The sequence below is a fragment of the Lipotes vexillifer genome, unplaced genomic scaffold, assembly GCF_000442215.2.
Source record: "Lipotes vexillifer unplaced genomic scaffold, Lipotes_vexillifer_v1.1 scaffold2365, whole genome shotgun sequence".
Taxonomy (NCBI): Eukaryota; Metazoa; Chordata; class Mammalia; order Artiodactyla; family Lipotidae; genus Lipotes; species Lipotes vexillifer.
Window position 1 is genome coordinate 24,750 of NW_006796577.1, and position 13,632 is coordinate 38,381.

Here is a 13,632-nt window from a genome sequence, read left to right on the forward strand (position 1 = left end):
GAAAGAAAGGAAAGACCCTTTGTCAGCATCATGTTATTTTCATGAGGTGTGGTATGGGAGAGAAGACAAAATAGATATATTTAAGCAGACAGGTCTGTTTCTGCTAGAGAGAAATGGAAGGAAAGACATGTGCTACTTTTTTAGGAAAACAATAAGATAGGAAGTGACCAAAAAGGCTATTTAAGACAAAATTCAACATTTTTCTTTCCAGAAAGCTTTCTCCTGACTTTTCAATTGCTATTGATGACATCACAGAGACTCAAACCCTCAGATTTTGTTTGTTACTGCCTTATTGGCTTTACTTTAGAGGGAGCTACCACCCACAGGACAATTCTGGCTCCTGCCTGTTTGTGCAAGACCCCCAAAATTATTTTTACATTTTTAAATGGGTGGGAAGAACTCTAGATGAGTTTTATGAATGATATTTCATGACATGTAAAAACTACATGAAATCCAAATGTTAGTATCCATAAATGTAATTTTTTTGGAATGCAGCCAAGCTCATTCATTTACATATTATCTCAGGCTCACTTTACAATGGCAGAACTGAATAGCTCAGCGGTCCCCAACCTTTTTGGCATCAGGGACTGGTTACAGGGTCAGGGGGACGATGGCTCAGGTGGTGATGTCAGCGATGGGGAGGGGCAGATGAAGCTCCGCTCGCTTGCCCGCCATCACCTCCTGCTGTGCAGCCTGGTTCCTAACAGGCCGCTGACCCATACTGGTCTGCATCCCATGGCTTGGGGACCCCTGGAGTAGCTACACAGAGGCCTGGAGTAGCTACACAGAGGCCAGGTGGCCCACAATGCCTGGAACACTTATTCTCTGGGTTTAGACCCAGATCCCTGGGGAAAGTGTTACTTCGTTGTTATGGACTGAATTTTGTCCCCTCATGTGTTGAAGTCTTAACACCCAGTGTGAATTTATTTGGGATGGGTCTTTAAGGAAGTAATTAGGGTTAAATCAGGTCATGAGGGTGCGGCCCTAATTCAATAGAACTGATCTCCTTATAAAAAAGGAAAGCAACACCAGAGACCCCTTTGCATGAAAAGCCATGTAAGGAAAACCCCACAGGAAAAGCCATGTGAGGGCAGAGTGAGAAGGCAGCTGTCTGTAAGCCAAGAAGAGAGGTTTCAACAGAAACCAACTCTCCCAGCATCTTGATCTTGGACTCCCAGATTCCAGAACTGTAAGAAAATAAAATTCTGTTGTTTAAGCCCCCCAGTCTGTGGTATTCTGTCATGGCAGCCCAAGCAGACCAATACATGAGTTTAATCATCTCCTTTAAAACTCAGAGTTAATTGCATATTGAGAAAATCTCCATGAAGACTGCCAAGCAACGTAGGCTTGCAAGGCCATTAAGACCACCTGAAGAAAGGTGACTAAATTCTGCATGTCCATTATGGTCTCTGCCAGAAAAATACTGACCACCTGTCAGTAGTATCACAGGATAGTGGGAGAAAAAGTAGCCACAAGTGGAAGGCCAGGAGGTAGGAGTCAGATAAAGAATAACTGAAACACAACTCAGGATTATCTCCTTTGTATTAAATAACATTTAATAAGATAAAGGTGGATAGGATTCATTAAATTGACTCATTTAAGGTGATCATTAGGTTCATCATTTTTTGATACAAAATGATCAATGGCCAACTTAAGTGAAAAAAAGTGCTATAAGAGCATATGATGGGTTCCTGCCCTGGTCAGATAAGGCTTTCCTAAGACACATTTCAGCTGAGCAGCCAAAAGGCCATTCTAAGTACAGGTGAGCAAATTCTGTTCTGGGTGGAGTGCAGACAGCTCTGTGTGAGATGAGACTGAAGAGTCGGGCAGGGGCAGATCATGCGATGATCAGATTAGTAAAGAAATGCAAGAGACAGAGCAAGACGTTAAATAAAGATATGGGAAAACAGTCCATATTGTGAGAAAATCTACAGGAATAAATAACCAGTTTCTCCAAAAAAATGTATTGTAAGGAAAAAAAAGAGGAAGGGAAAACCTATAATTAAAAGGGATTTAAGTGACATATTGACCAAATGTTATATGTAGACCTTGTTTAGATCCTGATTTGAATAAATATATTATAAAAACCATATGAGACAAAATGGAGAATTTGAGTTGGATATTTCCTGAAGGAAACTCTCAATTTTTAAGGATGTGGTAATGATATTGAAGGAATCATAATTTAGAGATCATGCTAAAATATTTACACATGAAATGACTTGAGCGTCTGGAACTTGCTTCAGAATGACTGACTGCAGGGAAAAGAAGAAAATAGGTTGGAGTACAGATGAAACAAGATTGGCCGTGAGTTGATGATCCTTGAAGCTGAGTATTAGCTACTTGGACATTTACTATGCTGTTCTCTTTTCTTTTGTGTATGTTTGAAATTATGCATAATAAAAATTTTCAAAAGGGAATAAAAAAGAAAAGCATTACAGGAAAAGGGCACTAGAGCTGCAAATGCACTAGCAAGAATCAGGACTATTTATCCAAACTCGTGTCTCTTTTCAATCTGTGAATACTGTGCTCAGAAAATTCAAGACACCACCTACAAATGCAATGCATTTGATGTCAGATCAATGCTGCTTATAAAGTTTTTTCAATACTGTTTGAAATATTGACACAACATTGGGAAATTTTGCAAATTTAAGTGGAAAGAATCCATTTGGAAACACTCCAAAAGTGAATTACATTTTAGAAGGTCTATTTGAGCTAGCTGTAATCAACAACTCGAGTATTTTTTTAACTCATTGACTATGAATTACATTTCAAACTAATCATCTTGTTTATTTCTGCTAAGATTTCAGAAACTAAGGGATCAGCTTGAAAGGTCTGCCCTGCCAGGTCTCTTTTTCAAAGCAAAAGCAATTTTCTACCATAAATTCTGCTAATGGGAGGAAAGCCGTTAAAATATCTTCCAACAAAATAGAATATACAGCAAAAATAAGCCTTGAATCAAGTTTAAGCAGTTTAGTCATGCATTTTCATTGGTTAATCAGTAAGGAATAAAGAAATTCATAACAAGGACACATGAATGGGAAAGGGAAGATGACACAATGGGGCAACAGGCATCCATCAACTGGCACTTAATTAAATTGTGTGGCCCTTTAAATTCAAATTGTCATCTTAATCAAGAAAAAATTTTAAATTTCCAGAATGCATTAACTTCAAAAATATAATCAGAGCTCTGTTCTTTTTCCTTTGAGAAACGCTTTTCAGGGAAGAAATAACAGGAGCCCCAAATACTTCCTCAGCATGGGAATATGCTTGTGATAAGTATATATAAGAATCAAAAAACAAAAGCAGCAATGATTTGTCCTATATCAGAATGTTACTGCTCAAAGCCAAAAGATCCCTCTGATTCTTTCACTTAAAAGCTCCTTGTCTCTATAAAGACACAGAAGGTTGGTCTATTTCATAAAACTTGCCTTCTTGGGGAAAGACAGAAGTCTCGATATTGAACACCTTTAAGACAAGTATGTGGCCTATCCCCCCCGCCCCAACCCCTTCTGTTCTACTTATTAGGTGTGGGAGATCTGACCTGTCTGCCAAGGCTATCCTCATATTTTTGCCCTCAACCCTCCTGAGATAGCACTGATGCTTCAGAGGGCCTCCAAGTCTTACCTAGCACCAGCTACAATAGCTCTATGCAAGTATCACCTGCCCCCTACTCACGAACATCTCTACCTTCTCATTTCCTTGTCAATTATCTTCTCCAGGACCAATCAAAGAAAGTTACACAGCACTTTTCTCCTCAATAGAACCACAACTCCCACTTTAATTCAATAGATGTGCAGAACCTGCCCCCCATATGTTTATGCTTACACTCCAGTGGTAATAATCCCATACACATACATACTCACACGGCACGATTGAATGGTTTGGAGTCACCAGCATCAAGTGTCAGTGAAGTTCAAGAAATGAGAGATCAATGAAGAAGGGAAGAACATGAGAAGATCTGTCAATTTTCTAGGCAGAATTTAGTTGGAATGGTGGGACAGGGTCAGGTCCAGCAGGGACCACTGAATAAAAGAGCCTTCATTTTATGCACAAAAGTGGCATTTTTCTAAGAATAGTAAAAATACAGTTCAGACTGTGGACCATACAGTAGCAATAATTATGAAATTATGTAGGAGAGGTTGCCATTTGTAGCAAGCTATAAAAAGCCTTAAAATCCAGAATGGCACAATAAAGCTCATTTTTGCACCTTTCTCTGGAGAAGATTTTGAAAAGCAGAGGAGAGCTCTGGCAAAATCAATGAGATAGAAAAATCGATCTGGTGTGAAAGCTATTGACAGAGCACAAAATAATGAAGATCTTGATGGATCAGAGAGTGATAACAGAGAAAAAGGAAGAGGATAAAAACTGCTTCGAAGAAACAAAACAAAACAAATCAAAACAAAACAAACCAGGATTCTGTCATTAACACACAGAAAAGGAAAGGGAATTGTCAGAGCTGGCCGTTTCTGGCTTAGGTGACTGGAAATTGGTAGCGTATTGTCAGAATAGAGCCTGTGGGAAGGGGATTCAAGTTTGTAGAATAGAGCACGTTGGGGGAGAAAATGTTCTCTTATTGGCAAGCTGAGTTTGGAATTACAGAAATTATGGGGATATGGCAAGAAGCTTGCTGCTCTCGTTGTAGTGAGAATATTTGCTTCAACAGCAAATGGGGCTAGATCTGCCCCAGGGTCCTAACTCTTGTATGTCTAGTCCAGTAGCTGGTGTGTGTTGAGTTAGAGAAGTTGTTTTCCTGATTATCTCAGGAGTCTGAGTCACTTCAAGAGCCAGAAGACATGGGTTCCGCTACTGACTAAAACTTCATCACCTCCAGGCTCTAAAACCTGTCAAATATGGATAATCAAATCACAGCTTCCGTTGGATAGGGGGTTCCCCTTCTTGTGACCCATGAGATTTTATTTCCATCCTCTTGTCACTGGGAGTGTCCCACTAGCTTCACTGTGTGTCTTTATGCTGGCTGGCCTCACCTCCACCCATTTACCCATTCCCCATTCACTGACGTTATCTCACATCATGCAGTGACCAATGACAGTTACCATTTTTGCTCCCTTCTTATTTTGGAAGAAAAAATAAAAATGAAAGTAACACTTTATATATTTGGGAATTTTTATACTAATAACCTCAATCAACTGACATCCAAATGTTAAACTGGAGAAATAAGGGTGCTCAGATTACCTCCTAGTGACTTTGTAAGAGTCATATGGCAATATCGCAGCAACAATGTCACCTTGAGAAGGGGTGACAATCATAGGTCAAGGTGATGTAGAGTCATGGCAAATTCCAGTAACCACTAAGCAGGCATCATGAAAAAGGTCACAGACCATGGTTCTTGAAAAGCTCTGGGAGCAAATGATGAATGTTCAACAAAGGAGGCTCATTTGAGGAAAATGATATAAAGCCAAGGTTGAACTGACTGGGAAAAGGGCCAAACCTCAGGGTCACAGGACAGGCAATTCCCAGTCAATTGATAAGATAGAGGATGGTGCTTCTCAGTGACCTGTCCCCCTAACAGGACACAGAAGAGTCTCTTGAACCCATGGGAGGATAGTAACAGGTCCAGACAAGAGGCATAGCTCTCTCAGGGTTTTTTTTCCAGGGTTTTGACCCAATAGGAGCACAATGCTTCTGCACCTAGGAGTAGAGAAAGCAAGACTGTTCAGAAAGAAACATGGTAGACATTCTGGCTGGCCTCCCACTGAGTTCAAGATCTTCTGGCTCGTGAAGCACAAAGACCCATTCAAGCTAGTTCAAGTACAGATAAGGTCGCTTTGAGAATTGAAGAATCTCACAGGAGCCCAGGAGAGGAAATAATAGTAACTCCAGGAGTCTTGGAAATCAGACTGGGCAACCCTCCCGGAGGTGAGGCAGCACCCGCTCTCCTTCATGCCACCATGCTTCACTTCCTGCCTCTGTTCATGGGCTTCACACTTTTCATAACTAAAGCTGGAACATGGTCCTCTGGGCTTCCACTGACCTCTCCTCTTCTCTTGTCTTCACGTACCTGTCACTTCGGTCTTCATAGCTCATTCCCAGTTTTCAGATTCCTGAGAAAAGCACCTGATTAGCTCAATTCATCTGGAATCAAGTCTCACAGGTCGCTAAGCTCCACCACCTCTTGATCTTTCAAGTTCCAGCAAAGATGTCCCTTCCTCTGACCAACTTCCCTGTCACAGCCCCTTCCTTAGCCAGACTGGTTTCCCCACTGTGAGCTCCCATAGGCTCAGGACTTACAAACTGCCCCATAACTGCCTGTTATTGTGCCTATCTTCCCACTAAAACAGAAGCTCCAGGGTCAGGAGCTATGTCTTTGTATAGTTATCTCCCCAGCGCCCAGCTTTTTAAATAAATAAACATGGACTCGATGGGTTTTGATAAATTAACTTGTATTAAAGAAATACCTACAAATCTAGAAATACTTTGTTTATACATTTTGTTCTTGCTGAGGCTCCCTTATAAATCTCGACATTTCTATAAAAGCACCCGCTATCCTTCCAGTTGTTCAGGCCTCTGGCAGAGGGCACACATTGAAAATCTGCTTCTTTTGTACAACCCCTTAGTGCCTAGTGACATTAACCAGTGAGGAATGAATGAGAATGCAGTTCCTTTTACAGGCTACAGAAATATCAACATATAAATAAAGTTATACCAGATTCTTTTTTATTTTGCATTGAACAATAACATAGTTTAAATGGGAGTTTTTCTTACCCTGGATAAATCTAAAGTGGACCTGAAATGCCATTAAGACTCTCTGGGTTTTCTAACATGACATTAATACAGTTATCTTATTAACAGAGACAGAGTCATAGGGATTTTAAAAAAGTAAATCTCTACATCTAACACTGCTAACAATGAATTCTAAACCACATACCTGCAAAAAGCAAATGAGCCCTTCTGCAAAACATATATTTGGTTCATTTCTTACCTACAGTCTAGTTCTGCTCTTTAAAGCTTTGTTTTATATATTGGTTTATTTTAAACCAATCATTCTCTCAGTTTCACTCAAGAAACATATACAGGTTGCATAGCCTGCACCAGGCACCAGTCTGTTTCCAAGACTTCCAGACAAGAATATTTCTTATCTATTAATGAACACATTCACGAGCACATCAACCATGCCATAAGTGGGGACAATGCTGTCTGGTTTATGAAGCACCTCATGTGATACCAACAAAACCCCTTCAATCTTATGGTAGAAGAGACAGCCCAAAGAGGTTTCTGTGATTCTCTCAAGGTCACTACAAGTGCACAGCAGAGACCCATGTGACACTGGGTTGTCTGGCTCCAAATCCAGTTCTGTGCTATTGCAGGTGGCCTCTCATTCACACTTCTTTATTAATGTGGAGAATGGACAGGGAATATATTGTGTCAAATACTGCTTCTGCGGAAGCACCTGCCTGAGCCCCAGGCTGTTCAGCAGTGCAGCCCAGGTGAACTTGACCTTCCACATGGTTAAATCAGGGCTGACATGCACTTACAATGAGTGTATGATCTCTCTGAACAGCATGGTCAATAGATGATTATACTGCTGAAAATTTTTGTTAGAGCATCACACAGCCAGAAATAAAACTGTAAATTAAAAGCTTTACAGAATGTTCACTAGGCCCTGGCATTTTTGTCATTATAAAAACTATTTTTGTCATTATGTTCCAATTTTTGAAGAAAAGGATTGTTCCCTTAACTTCCATTGGTTTCTCAGCAGCTAAGAATTTAATGGAAATATTAGTATGTAGGATTATGTCGTTTTCTCCGAGAAGTAAAAGGCCAATTGTTAGACTGAATCAGTATTTTCCAACTGCTGGAAGGCATATTTTGTCAGCCATAACAACTCCCTCTTCAGACACCATCCCCAGAGACAACATAGGTTGCTCAGCTGTCCTCTTCACGCTACTTAATATTATTTCCTGTCATTCCTAGGTTTGAGATATTTTTTAAATTAAATACTTCACCCAACCATTTTGTCATTTGAGTTTTGAAAACCAAACTGCAAACTCGATGATCTCTTCTAAGCCCATGAAACTATTATTCTATGAATAAAGCATTAAGTATATGCTTTAAGTATATAAGCTATAAGTATATAAGTATTAAGTATAAGCATTAAGAATATTAAGTAGGAGTCACACCTCAGAGGATGTTGTTACACCTGTGGATCCCAAACAAGTGATCCCTCCAGAAATCCCCGAAACACTTGAATGCTTTGTTAAATACACAGATTCCCAGGCTCAATCCCAGATACACTGAGTCAGAATTTCTGTCAGTGAAGCCTAGAATCTATATTTTTAACATGCTTCCTTGGGTGATTCTGATTTTCACCCTGGTTTGGGAAGTATTAATGAAACCAGTGGTTCTCAAAATGTTGTCCCCGGACTAGCAGCATCAGCATCACTTGGGAACATTTTAGAAATGAAAATTCCCAGGTCCTTCCCCAGACCTACTGAATCAGAGACTGTATGGGCAGGGTCCCAGAATCGATGTTTTTTTAAGTCCTTCAAGTGGTTTTGATACACAGTGAAGTTTGAGAACCACTGACTTAAACAAAAGAATAATTAAATTTCAATTCAAAAAACATATACTGACACCCTACTGAGTAAAGTCCCTGGATTAGTTGCTAAGTAAAGTCCCTGGATTACTCTGCTAAGTACAAAACATTTTGTTTCCTTTTAATCTTTAGTGAAATGTGGCTTTTTGTTTTCATTTTTTAATTCAGTTTAATAATACACTTCCATAGCTATTTCTTTCAGTAATTAAATTGTCCCAAACTTGTCCAAAGCAGCCTGTTCAAGGGGGTTCCCATTCTTTTTGACATAGCTCTTCCCACCACCTCTTCCTTATTCTTTAAGTGGTTCCTTTCTGGCACAAGGTGTTCCAGGCTCAACTTCTAGTTTTCTCAGCCCCAACACTGGAGTCAACCATTTCTCCAAGGAACCCTGATTCATTTTAGTGGAGAATGGTATTTAGAAACCAAGATCTGAGCACTGGGTGGGCTCACCATTACTGGGATGGCATTTAGTCAGTGAACAGAGATACAACTCTTTTTTGAATCATGGAGTCATAATGATAGCACCAGTTCAATCCAATACCACTGAATTACCTTCTTTCTTTCCATATTCTTATCTCCCCTTCTCCTACACTGAGAATCCTGATTTTCAACATCAACATACTCATTCATCTGTTCAATCTATAACATCATACAGTACAGCTCCAGAATTACACCAATGTCACTACTAACAAGACTACTAAGTTTAAGATTTCTCTGTATTTTTTTTTTTTGTCCTTAGAATATGTCCCATTAGGAGTGTGCAAAGGGCACCTCGATCGTGCTGCTGAATCATGTCAGGTAGTGCTGCAACCCCAGAAATATGCACAGGTGCCGGGGAGGAATGTCTTCTACAGTGTAAATCATGTCCGATTTCTGGGGGTCTAGACTGCCAGGGCTATCCAAGGTCTCTTGGCAAGACAGCTCTTTTCTTTGATGCCATTTTCTGTTGTGTATATTGCCATGAGCTCGGTGTCTTCATCGTCGTGTTCACCACTGGATGTGGCACCTCCACTGAACAGCACCACAAGAGTAAAGAAAGCGGGGTGTTTCTCTTCATCTTCATCTTGCCTTCAGCTGAACTTCCAGCCTCCATGGATTTGGATGTAATGTTTTTACCAATACTCATCATTAACAGAAAACGAGAAGCTTGGCCTTTGAACTGAAGTGGCTGCTAGTTAAGGCTTGTTCAAGGGAGGAGCCCAGGATCAGAGTCGCCTCTTCCAGTGCCTGGAGCCCCTGATTCTTAGGCAGAGATGAGCCCCATAAGTGCCATCTCTTAGCACCTGGATGCAGTTTTGGGGTGCCCACTGCCCCCTCCAGTCATATTCTAAAAGACTCTATCAGGGTTAAAAGGCCAGCTTAACTACAACATTCTTTCATCTGTTTCTACCATCCTAGGAAAATTGGATCAAAAGTTTAAAATTAATACATATGAATTTTATATTTCTGTGATTATCAAATTTTTAAACAATCGATTTAATATAATGGTTAAATTAGATAGTTTTAAGTACTAAAAAATATAGTTAAACACATACAAATAGAGTAGAAGTCAGGATAAATTTAGAACTAAGATTTGAGTACAAAACATAATATGTATTTCTGAGACTTTTTGTAAAGTACTTAAAAAAAAACATAATTCCTTAAAAGGAACTCTGACATAAATACCTCTGTAAATCAATTTACAAATGGACCTTTTAAAGATGATGTAAAAAAGTCAACCTCTAACAAACTCTCACATACCAGTTAGTTATGTGACCCAAAGTTCAACTTTTACCTACTCAGTAATGCAGACCCTGGCCACATTATTCATGCTTCTTCTCATCAACTCCCCATCCTCCTTTCATTGCTTTATGTCTTCAACAACAGATTATTTGAAATACTTGATATCAGATGTGTCAATATTTAATTTGCTTATTTTGTTTGTCTGCCTGCTTCAACTAGAATGTAAGCTCCATGAGGTCAGAGTTTGTGTCTGTTTGTTCACTGCTGAATTTCCAGCCTCCAGAGAAATGCTTAGCACATGATGGGCACGTAATACACATTGGATAAATAAATTAATAAATTCATAGTATGTCCAATTATTCTGTTCAATTGGATATTGACAGACAGCCATATCTTTTTTTTTAATGTAAACTAAATGGAACTTATAAAGCAAACCATCAAAATCAACTAGAGGGCTTGTTACAGCACAGGTTGTTGAACTCTACCCCCAAAATTTGGATTTTGTAGATCTGGCGTGAGGCCTGAGGATTTACATTTCCAATGAGTTCCTAGATCATGCTGATGCTGGACGTAGAGGAAACACTTCAAAAAATACAGTTTTACAGAAACCAAAACTCAGTAGCACCATGAAATATTGGGGATGGATATGAATTGCTAGCATCTGGCCTTAGCTCATGGCTTAGTACATCTGCTATATTGTAATTAACTTGCAAGAGCAAATGTGATGGAGCATAGGATTGGGATGGCAGTAAGTAGTTTCCTTGACTCTCTCCCAACAAATTAAGGAGAGTGCTGAGTCCCCATAGGCTGTCATTTTGTTCAGGTGTGTTAAATATGGACCTTCATGATGGCAGTAGACTCGCATAAAGTCAGCCCTGGCCCTCCCCAGAGTGTCTTTGTTAACATGATGAATGAATGGAAATTTTCTCTTTGGAAGGATGTTATGGCTTCTCTTTTGGTGAAATCTTCTTAGAAGATTCTTTAAAGCAGCATGAAAAAAGTAGCATTCCAATTACTGAGATAGTAAGATATAGCCCTTCTACAGCGGCTTTGATCCCGACAATTCTTTGCAAACATTAACTAATGCCTCAGGCAATCCTTGGAGGCAAGTTATACTCTCTACATTTTGTTCCTTTAGAGATTGGAGACAGAGGTTTGGCTTCTAGCTCATGTTTTTGTGGCCTGAACTCTCTCCTTTTTGGTCTGTTTATTCACTGGAAGAGAGATGAGAAACAGGCCTTAAAAGTAAGAGTCTCTGCAGCTTAGTAACCTCTTGAGGCAGGTTATTTCTTGCCGCAATTGTTATTTCCAACAATCCAATTTTTCATGTGTAAAGATTAGTTACTAAGGCAATGATCTTAAGGACTATGAAATTGTTTATTATACAGTAGGGGTGAACTTATAGGAAAATAGAAGTCTTGGTTTTATAGATATTCTTCTGTGTTAAAAAAAAACAATGAAAGAAATACATGCAAAATTGTCAGCAAAATAAGCACAACTCTGTTGACCTAGAAGCGTTTTCAGTAACATGCTCACTTGTATTCAGTAAGTACTCGGTTAAATTTATCTCATAATCTCTAAATATGTTCTTAAATTTTGATACCATGGAAGTCCATTACCAGAAAGAGCATCTTTTATTGGATGAGAAAGCACATACACAGAGTCCAGCGTATCAGACAGAATATTTCTTTGATTCTCAATTATACTAAATCTACCTTTACCAGTAAAGGGAGGACAGGCCCTTTTTCTAGTCTTTCTTCTTTTTCCTTCCTTTGTGTAATATTTGTTGAGTACCTAATATAGGCTAGGAACTTGACCAGTTGCTGGGATTAAAGCAGTGAACAAAAAAAAGGTTCTGGCCTCATGGATTTAGATTATAGTAGAGGGGAATAGTTAAACGAATAGTTAAACAAAACTGTATGTGTGTATCAGAATGAAGAGTTGATAAATGCTGTGTAGACATTAAGAAGGAGCTCTCAAGTAAGATGACACTTGGGACAGGAAGGAAGTGTGGGAGTGAGCCACTTGTATATTTGAGGGAAGAGCATTCCAGCAGAGGGAAATTAGGTGCCAGTGCCTTGAGGGAGAAGCCTGGTTGACATATTCAGGAGCAACAGGGAAGAGATGGGCTGCAGTAGAGTGAGTCAGGGTGGAGAGGCACTAGGAAGTGAGAGAGGTGCAGAACTGTACAGATACAGATCAAGCCTCCTCTTCATTTTAAGCTTCCCACAAACTAGTTGGAGGGTTAGCATAAGTAGGAGACCCAGTGAGTAGATATGTGAATTTTACAAGGTATTGTCCAGAATTGGGTAGAAGAACTAAGATATGTTAGTTTTTCTCTAGAATAATTACAGATTGAAAATACAGATTGTTTTGAATTTGTGTTATTTTTTCATAGAATTAGAAATTTAAGACTTCAAGCTTAATTTCTTATTTATCAAAAAGCTCAGGTTGCATCTCTGAGGATTGTGCCCCTTAAAGGGAATCACAATGAGAATTTTTGTATAGAATTTGGCCCTTTCTGTACCTTTCCATAATAGCCTCCCACTATTCCCATTCTGCATGCACTAAGATTGAATTTGAAGTTATATTATCACATATAAACAATGATTTAGGAATTTAGTTTTGGATTGTATCTTTTGTTAACAATACATTTTTAAATGAACTAATTTGTCATTGATGATTATGATTAGAATAATCACCCCATTGAAATGTATGTACAGTAGAGATCAAGGGAATTAAAACTATGAAGCCTGATTATTCCATTTCCTTTTATGAATAGTTAATGTTATACCCCAGGAGGACCATAGTCTGAAAGCACACTAGGGTTTCCTTTATGACTTGTACAGATTTAAGCTGAACTAAACATGTTGATTTGCAATAAATAGTAACATAAATCAGGAAAATAGCCAATCAAATTTTGATAGGCAGAATTAATGTCATTAAATCTATTTTTTATAGTTTTCTGTTTCCTATGTCTTCTAATGTGGTTTCTCTGCATAACAGGAAGAAATATCATTGAATTTTATTTATGAGTAATTTATTTTGTATTGGTTTTTCATTACGTTCTCACAGGGTGTCTTGAGGTTTGCGGTTATTTTTATTATGCATTTTACATTCATGTGGCATACTTCTAACTGGAGAACTCTGAGTGGGGTTGGGTGTGTAAGAGAAGATCTGACTTGCCTAAAACAATGATATGTTCTTTGGTATAATGATATGCTTTCAGCCTCTACCACTACAACCCTAATTCCAGTCACCATCACACAGTGGTAACATACAAGACAAAATATTAGATATTTTGCTAACAGTGGCGAATAAAAATGACCTAATAGCTGCCTTGAGGAAATTGGCTT

General features: G+C 39.0%; 1 pseudogene; it reads right to left on the reverse strand.

The window, feature by feature from the left end:
• Positions 1 to 9,304: 9,304 nt before the first annotated feature.
• LOC103090629 (solute carrier family 23 member 2 pseudogene) lies at positions 9,305 to 9,683 on the reverse strand (annotated as a pseudogene).
• Between the last annotated feature and the right edge of the window lie 3,949 nt (positions 9,684 to 13,632).